Below are 8878 nucleotides of genomic sequence, written 5' to 3' on the forward strand. Positions count from 1 at the left end.
AACATCACTGGATTAACTGCGTTGAGTTAGCTTAATCATGCCTGGGAAATAGAAGAAGTAGACATTGTCCCTCATGAATCTGGCCTTAACTCCTCACGGAAGCACCGCTTACCTGCAGTTTTTAATGAACAAATGGAGCCATGTGTACATAAACACAGTCATTCCCATTAGGCCCGACAGGATCATTGGGTTTCTCCCAGCTGCATGCATTGCCCGAACCCCCAGGAGTAAAGTTTAGGGTATCGCTCTCCTTCTGTAACATACTTCAAGTGTCACATTGCAGGCACGGACTTCTTCCTCCTTCGGTTCTGTGGCAAGATTTGTAACGAGAGCTGCCTTCTCCAAAAGCAGGGTTTGAAACAAAGATTAGTATACTTAAATGTGCCCACTATAGTTCTAAATGGAAACTCTTTCTAAAAATAAACTTAAGAAATCAGCCCTCAACTATTAAATTATAAGACACAATTAATAATTCATTTTTATTAATACAGATAATTCCTCTGGGTCATTTAAAATGCATATGGCAGTGCAGTAGGGGCAAGCCAACATAAATTCACTTCCTCAAGTCAGTCTTATTATTTTTCTAAGAACCTGGATAGATGTAGGCAACCTGACACACTGTGGAAGGAAAAGAAAAACATGTTTCAGACTGAAAAAAAAAAATAGACAATCCCAACAATAAATAAATCCACCCTATGGCCTTCAAAAATTGAAAGAATACAGGAAAACTTCATATCTAGAAATAAGATAGAATATTATATGTATTTCTCCACCACTGGCCAAGAAACATCTGATTTTTCTAAATTGTGAGAAGAGCACTGGGGTAGCGAAACCTATCCTACTCTATCACTAAAGAAAATGCTCTAACCTCACAGACGGTGGATCCCAGCTCATTTTTTGACAAACACCCTGTAATTTTAAGCATGGTGTTCCTAAGCTGCAAATAAATTCCAAGATATTTAGCCCAAGAGAGTAAAATTTCTCAAGTGGTTAGAGAGTAAAGTCTATTTCTGGCCCTGAAGAGGACACAGTAAGTGGATCAGATTACAATATAGGGACTTGAACCACTCTGACTCTGGTTTGACCTGGTCTTCATAGAAATGAACCACCCTTGGCTTTTCCCCTATTTGTCACAATCAAAAAATGTCTCTGCAGCTCTGGGTGCCTCTATTCTACGAAAGCAAGTAAGCCCCGGTGCTCAATCTTTCTAGGCAAGGTAATAAGCAAAGCACAGCAGGGGATGAGCCTCTGTCAGTTTGAAACATTGTCGCTCTCACTCCATGTGTTAATTTCAGGTCATTTCCCTTTTCTCTCTGGATATGTGATACAGTTTCCCCAACAAGGCATGAGAAAATGCTTTCGGTATTGGGACTCAGAATAGATGATAAATAATTCAGATATGATTTTTATGAAAGCTCACGTCCAAACTTTGTATTCATTCTTAACTTCTCTTTCTTTTTGCACACCCCACGTGACTTCTTATAGGTTTTACATCCACAATACTTTACGAAAACCAGAGCATCCACACTCCACTGTTTCCTCTTTTTTAAAAAAGATTTATTTATTTATCTAATTAGGAGAGAGAGAGAGAGAGAATCTCAAGCAGACTCCTTGCTGAGCATAGAGCCAGATGTGGGGCTTGATCCCACAACCATGGGATTACAACCTGAGCCGAAATCAAAAGCCTGACACTTAACCAACTGAACAACCCAGGTGCCCCATCCACTGTTCCCACTCTTGTCCAGGAACCCACCATACATCTTCTCCAAGTGATTTCCCTTTCACCCACCTGCCTATGTGGCCTATTCTCAACACGATGACTGAAGGGACCCTGCTAAATGGTGCTAAAAATCTTTCCAGAGCTTCACAGATAGGAAACTGACCTTATTTCTTTTTATACTCTCATTTACTTTCTTTCTCCCTGTGACTTTCTTGCTGGTTCCAAAATATGTCAGGCATACTTCCCACTGTGGAACTCTGAATTTGCTTCAGGGAAATCACTTTGTCCAGATTAATACATACCACACACCCTCAATTTCTTAAATCATTGCTCAGATATCCTGTTATCAGAGAGGACTTTTTAGGCTAATCTGAACAAAATATCCAATTTGTCTGCTCTCCATATGCTTCATCAGTTTCGTCCCTAGTATTTATTATCACCTGAATGATTTGGATGGATGGATGGACGAACGAATTGCTTCGTTCTCTAGATGGTGAGCACCGTGAGAGTGTGAGCTTTACTGTGGTAGAGCCTGCGGCAGTGCCTGGCATCTAATATATACGCAGTATATACTTGTGGAACGAAGGAGGGTTGAAAAGATTATTCTAATTGATTATAACAAGTAAAATTCAATCTAAGTGGCTTGAAATAGTTCTGAACGGTCTAGACAGATTCTTCCTGGATCAAAGAGGATTCAAGATGGAAGGTTCAGTGTTCACACAGTTTTCTACCAACTCAAATAACTGGAAGGAGGTGGTTACGCTGTGAGGGTTTTGAAGGAGTTTTCTCTTTTTGGTTGTTTTACCTTCACCGCCTAACATACACGTGACCTATATCAGACACTTAATGAATGATCATGAATTTGCCAGAGCAGGGTGCAGTAGACCCATTCTGATTGGTTTGCATAAGACCCACCCACTTTAAATTTGTATTTATATGATAATTCACTACAATTATTCCAACAGCATAACTGTAGCTGATGTCACACTACATTTCACCTTTGCCTTTTCTGGTACAATTAGATTAGCCATAAAGATCTTGTCCTTTACAAACTCAACTGTCACAAATAGCGTATGACGTCGATGCGGAGAGAGGCTTTCTGCCTCTTACAGGAAGTGAAAGAAATTAAGATCAGTACAAACAGAATATTTGAACCTTTGAAAACAGATGCCCTGAACTGTGATTTCAGTATGGCAGGGCTGAGGGCTTTCTTCCAAATTCATAGTGAGATCAATTCTGCCTTTCATATGATTCCCTGGGAAAAATTTTGTTTCCAGTTACTGATAGTCTTCATTTAAAAAAAAAATTATGATGAAAAAGATTGCTAGCCATATGTAATTAGCTAATTACAAAGTCATAGTTACTGTATTAATACACTTAATATTATTAATACTTCTCACATTTCTTGAGCACTTCACCAAATGTCAAGCACTATGTTAAGGGCTTCAGATGTAATGCATATTTAATTCTTAGGCAGCTTTATAATACAGATACTAAAGTTATCTTTGTTTTGTAGACAAAGAAACTAAGATTTAGATAATGTCAGTTTTCTCAAGACCACACAATTAGTACTTGATTGAAGTTGGGTGCCAATTCGACCCCAAAGTCTGGGTTGTTAGTCTCCGGTTTTGTAAGTTATGTTTCAGTTGTATGACTGGGGATGTATCCTGTTTTCTTATCAAAATACATGCAAATTAATTACAAAAGATTATCTAGAGTATACTATTCTTTACATAAGAAAGAAAGAAAGAAATATGAGACAATATGCACACATCTGCTCATTTCCACAAAAGAAATGGAGAAAGTACAATCTGGAAACTAGTGAGACAGGTAACCTAACAGGAGATGGGAGGAAGAATGGGGGATGTAATGTGATGGTAGAAGGGAGGCGGAGAGAGTGACACTTCTTTAAATTCACCTCTTTGTTTACCTAGGTAAAGTTTTATATGTTTCATGTGATATAATATCTATGTCTATGTCTACTTCTATTTCTATATATCTGTATCATCTGTAACTATATTAGCTTCTCCTCTCCATTGCTGACACAGGGCTCCTAAAACTCTTGGAATTTCCCGAGTAAGGAAAGCAATATAGCTGTCTTTTGTTGCATAATGAGGTGACCTTTGGAAGCACTTAAGGATAGGAGCTGGTTGCCAGGAGAACCAACTATGTAATTAGTGAGTTGGAACTTTGAGTCCCACCCCTGACCCCTGGGGAGGAGAGAGGGACCAGAGTCAGACTGTCAATGGTCCATGATTTAATCAATCATGCTTGTGTAATGAAGGTTCCATAAAACCCCAAAAAGGATGGGTTCACGGGGTTTCTGGATTGGTGTACACTCAGAGGTTTTTGGAGAGTGGTACTGTCAGAGTGCACAAAAGCTCTGCACCCTTCCTAACCCCATACCTCACCCCCTATTTCATGGCTTCCATCTGACCGTTCCTGAAATATATTCTTTTATAATAAACTGATAATCTAATGTCTCTCTTTGCAGATGACATGATACTCTATATGGAAAACCCAAAAGAATCCACTCCCAAACTATTAGAAGTTATAGAGCAATTCAGTAACGTGGCGGGATACAAAATCAATGCTCAGAAATCAGTTGCATTTCTGTACACGAATAACGAGACCGAAGAAAGAGAAATTAGGGAATCCATCCCATTTACAATAGCACCAAAAACCATATGTTACCTTGGAATTAACTTAACCGGAGACGTAAAGGACCTTTATTCTAGAAACTATAAATCACTCTTGAAAGACATTGAGGAAGACATAAAAAGATGGAAAGATATTCCATGCTCATGGATTGGAAGAATTAACATAGTTAAAATGTCCATGCTACCCAGAGCAATCTACACTTTCAATGCTATCCTGATCAAAATACTGAGGACATTTTTCAAAGAACTGGAACAAATAGTCCTTAAATTTGTATGGAATCAGAAAAGGCCCCGAATCTCCAAGGAACTGTTGAAAAGGAAAAACAAAGCTGGGGGCATCACAATGCCGGATTTCGAGCTGTACTACAAAGCTGTGATCACAAAGACAGCATGGTACTGGCACAAAAACAGACACATAGACCAATGGAACAGAATAGAGAGCCCAGAAATGGACCCTCGGCTCTTTGGGCAACTAATATTTGATAAAGCAGGAAAAAACATCCAGTGGGAAAAAGACAGGCTCTTCAATAAATGGTGCTGGGAAAATTGGACAGCTACATGCAAAAGAATGAAACTTGACCACTCTCTCACACCATACACAAAAATAAACTCCAAATGGATGAAAGACCTCGAGGTGAGACAGGAATCCATCAAAATTCTAGAGGAGAACATAGGCAGCAACCTCTACGACATCGGCCAAAGCAACCTTTTTCATGAGACATCCCCAAAGGCAAGAGAAACAAAAGATAAAATGAATTTATGGGACTTCATCAAGATTAAAAGTTTCTGCACAGCCAAGGAAACAGTCAGAAAAACTAAGAGGCAGCCCACGGAATGGGACAATATATTTGCAAATGACACTACAGATAAAGGACTGGTATCCAAGATCTACAAAGAACTTCTCAAACTCAATACACGAGAAACAAATAAACAAATCAAAAAATGGGCAGAAGATATGAACAGACACTTTTCCAATGAAGACATACAAATGGCTAACAGACACATGAAAAAATGTTCAAAATCATTAGCCATCAGGGAAATTCAAATCAAAACCACACTGAGATACCACCTTACGCCAGTTAGAATGGCAAAAATAGACAAGGCAAGAAACAATTGTTGGAGAGGATGTGGAGAAAGGGGATCCCTCCTACATTGTTGGTGGGAATGAAAGTTGGTACAGCCACTCTGGAAAACAGTGTGGAGGTCCCTTAAAAAGTTAAAAATAGAGGGGCGCCTGGGTGGCACAGCAGTTAAGCGTCTGCCTTCGGCTCAGGGCGTGATCCCGGCAATCCGGGATCGAGCCCCACATCAGGCTCTTACGCTAGGAGCCTGCTTCTTCCTCTCCCACTCCCCCTGCTTGTGTTCCCTCTCTCGCTGGCTGTCTCTATCTCTGTCAAATAAATAAAATCTTTAAAAAAAAAAAAGTTAAAAATTGAGCTACCCTATGATCCAGCCATTGCACTACTGGGTATTTACCCCAAAGATACAGACGTAGTAAAGAGAAGGGCCATATGCACCCCAATGTTCATAGCAGCAATGTCCACAATAGCTAAATCGTGGAAGGAGCCGAGATGCCCTTCAACAGATGACTGGATTAAGAAGTTGTGGTCCATATATACAATGGAATATTACTCAGCTATCAGAAAGAATGAGTTCTCAACATTTGCTGCAACATGGACGAGACTGGAGGAGATAATGCTAAGTGAAATAAGTCAAGCAGAGAAAGACAACTATCATATGATTTCTCTCATCTATGGAACATAAGAACTAGGATGATCGGTAGGGGAAGAAAGGGATAAAGAAAGGGGGGGGTAATCAGAAGGGGGAATGAAACATGAGAGACTATGGACTATGAGAAACAAACTGAGGGCCTCCGAGGGGAGGGGGGTGGGGGAATGGGATAGGCCGGTGATGGGTAGTAAGGAGGGCACGTATTGCACGGTGCACTGGGTGTTATACGCAACTAATGAATCATCGAGCCTTACATCGGAAACCAGGGATGTACTGTATGGTGACTAACATAATATAATAAAAAATCATTGTTAAAAAAAAAAAGCTGGAATGATTTGAACCACAAATAAATAAAGTAGTATTGGATTATAAAAAAAAAAAAAAAAAGAAATGTCATATTCTTCTACCCTGAGATACCTCCAGAATAAAAGGTCACTGTTCCTAAGAAAAAATAAATAAATAAATAAACTGGTAATCTAGTACATAAAATGTATTTCCGAGTTCTGTGAGCTGTTCTAGCAAATTAATTGAACCCAGGGAGGGGGTCCTGGGAACCTCTGATCTGTAGCCAGACAGACAAGCACAAGTAACAACCTGGACTTGCAGATGGTGGCTGGAGGGGGTGGTGAAACAGTCTTGTAGGACTGAGCCCTTAACCTCCGGTAACTGACGCTAGCTATCTCCAGTAGAGAGTATCAGAATTAAGTTGAATTGTCTGAAAGTTGCTTGTTGGATATGAGGGGAAATCCACCTCCTATCAGAATTTAGTGATCAGAACCCCTTACTCTGCAAATAAATAAATAGTTAAGGGGTGCCTGGGTGGGCAATCAGTAAGGCATCTGACTCTTGGTTTCAGCTGAGGTCGTGATCTCAGGTTTGTGGAATTGAGCCCCTGTGTTGATGTCATGCTCAGTGCGGAGTTTGCTTGAGATTCTCTCTTCCCCTCCCTCTGCCCCTCCCCTCCCTCTCTAAAATAAATATAATCTTAAAAAAAAATAAATTTAACTATTTTAACTAATCAACAAGGATGCTGTGAGGGGGATCTCAAATAGGATTCAAATTCTTTTTTTTTTTTTTTTAAAAGATTTTATTTATTTATTTGACAGAGATAGAGACAGCCAGCGAGAGAGGGAACACAAGCAGCGGGAGTGGGAGAGGAAGAAGCAGGCTCATAGCGGAGGAGCCTGATGTGGGGCTCGATCCCATAACGCCAGGATCACGCCCTGAGCCGAAGGCAGATGCTTAACCACTGTGCCACCCAGGCACCTCAGGATTCAAATTCTAACAAATGATGGTTACTGTGTCATGCTTGAATAACTTGAATAAAATAATCACATTTAAGGGGCACCTGGGTGGCGCAGTCATTAAGCGTCTGCCTTCGGCTCAGGGCGTAATCCTGGCATGATGGGATCGAGCCCCACATCAGGCTCCTCTGCTATGAGCCTGCTCCTTCCTCTCCCACTCCCGCTGCTTGTGTTCCCTCTCTCGCTGGCTGTCTCTATCTCTGTCAAATAAATAAATAAAATCTTAAAAAAATAATAATCACATTTAAGAGGGAAGAAAGAAAAGGACTGACCTAAATAACTTTGGAAAACATGACTTTGGCTCTATGCTGGAAGGACAACAAAAAGAACTGTGTGGTGACATGGCATTCTTGTTTGTAAATTTGGTTTCCACAGGGATATGACTAGTAATTCTGAAACTAATTTATGTATATATTTAGAATGAGAAAATAAGTAAATACATAGTAGATAATGAGCCAGTTTTCTCACTTGAGAAGGAAAAATAATTTTCCCTCTGCCTTTCTAGGTTATTGACTGAGATTCCCCTGTAATAAAAGATAAATTAACAGAAGAAAAGAGAACAGAAGTTTAATAACATGTATACCCCTTGTATGTATGGGAGAGACTTAGGAAAATTGAGTAACTCTCTAAAATGGGCCAAGCTACCACCTTAAATAACATTTCCAGCTAAAGACAAAAGAAGATGTTGGGGGGATGATAGGTAAGGTCAGTTCAAAAAGTCTCCGGGAAAAGTAGAGTAAGCAAGGGTTAAGTTTTTATGCAGATTTAAATTATCACCTATTGCAGCCCAAGTGTCCCTGTCCATCAATTAATGAATGGATAAAGAAGAGGTGATACATATATGTAATATATTGTAATGGAATATGAGTCAGCCATCACAAAGAATGACACTTGCCATTTGCAACATGGATGGAGCTTGAGTATAATACTAGGTGTAATAGGTCAGTCAGAGAAAGACAAATACCATAAGATTTCACTCATAGGTGGATTTTAAGAAACAAAACAAATGAGCAAAGGGAAAAAAATGAGAGAAACAAACCAAGAAATGAACTCTTAATTGTACAGAACAAACTGAGGGTTACTGCAGGGGAGGGAAGTGGGGGGATGGGTGAAATAGGTGAAGGGGATTAAGAATGCACTTGTCCTGGGGGTGCCTGGGTGGCACAGCGGTTAAGCGTCTGCCTTCGGCTCAGGGCGTGATCCCGGCGTTATGGGATCGAGCCCCACATCAGGCTCTTCTGCTATGAGCCTGCTTCTTCCTCTCCCACTCCCCCTGCTTGTGTTCCCTCTCTCGCTGGCTGTCTCTATCTCTGTCGAATAAATAAATAAAAATCTTTAATAAAAAAAAAAAAATGCACTTGTCCTGATGAGCACAGGGTGATGTACAAGAGTTTTGAATCACTATATCGTACACCTGAAACTAATATAACACTGTATGTTAACTAACTGGAATTAAAATACAA

This window comes from Ursus arctos, unplaced genomic scaffold (genome assembly GCF_023065955.2).
Source record: "Ursus arctos isolate Adak ecotype North America unplaced genomic scaffold, UrsArc2.0 scaffold_27, whole genome shotgun sequence".
Lineage (NCBI taxonomy): Eukaryota > Metazoa > Chordata > Mammalia > Carnivora > Ursidae > Ursus > Ursus arctos.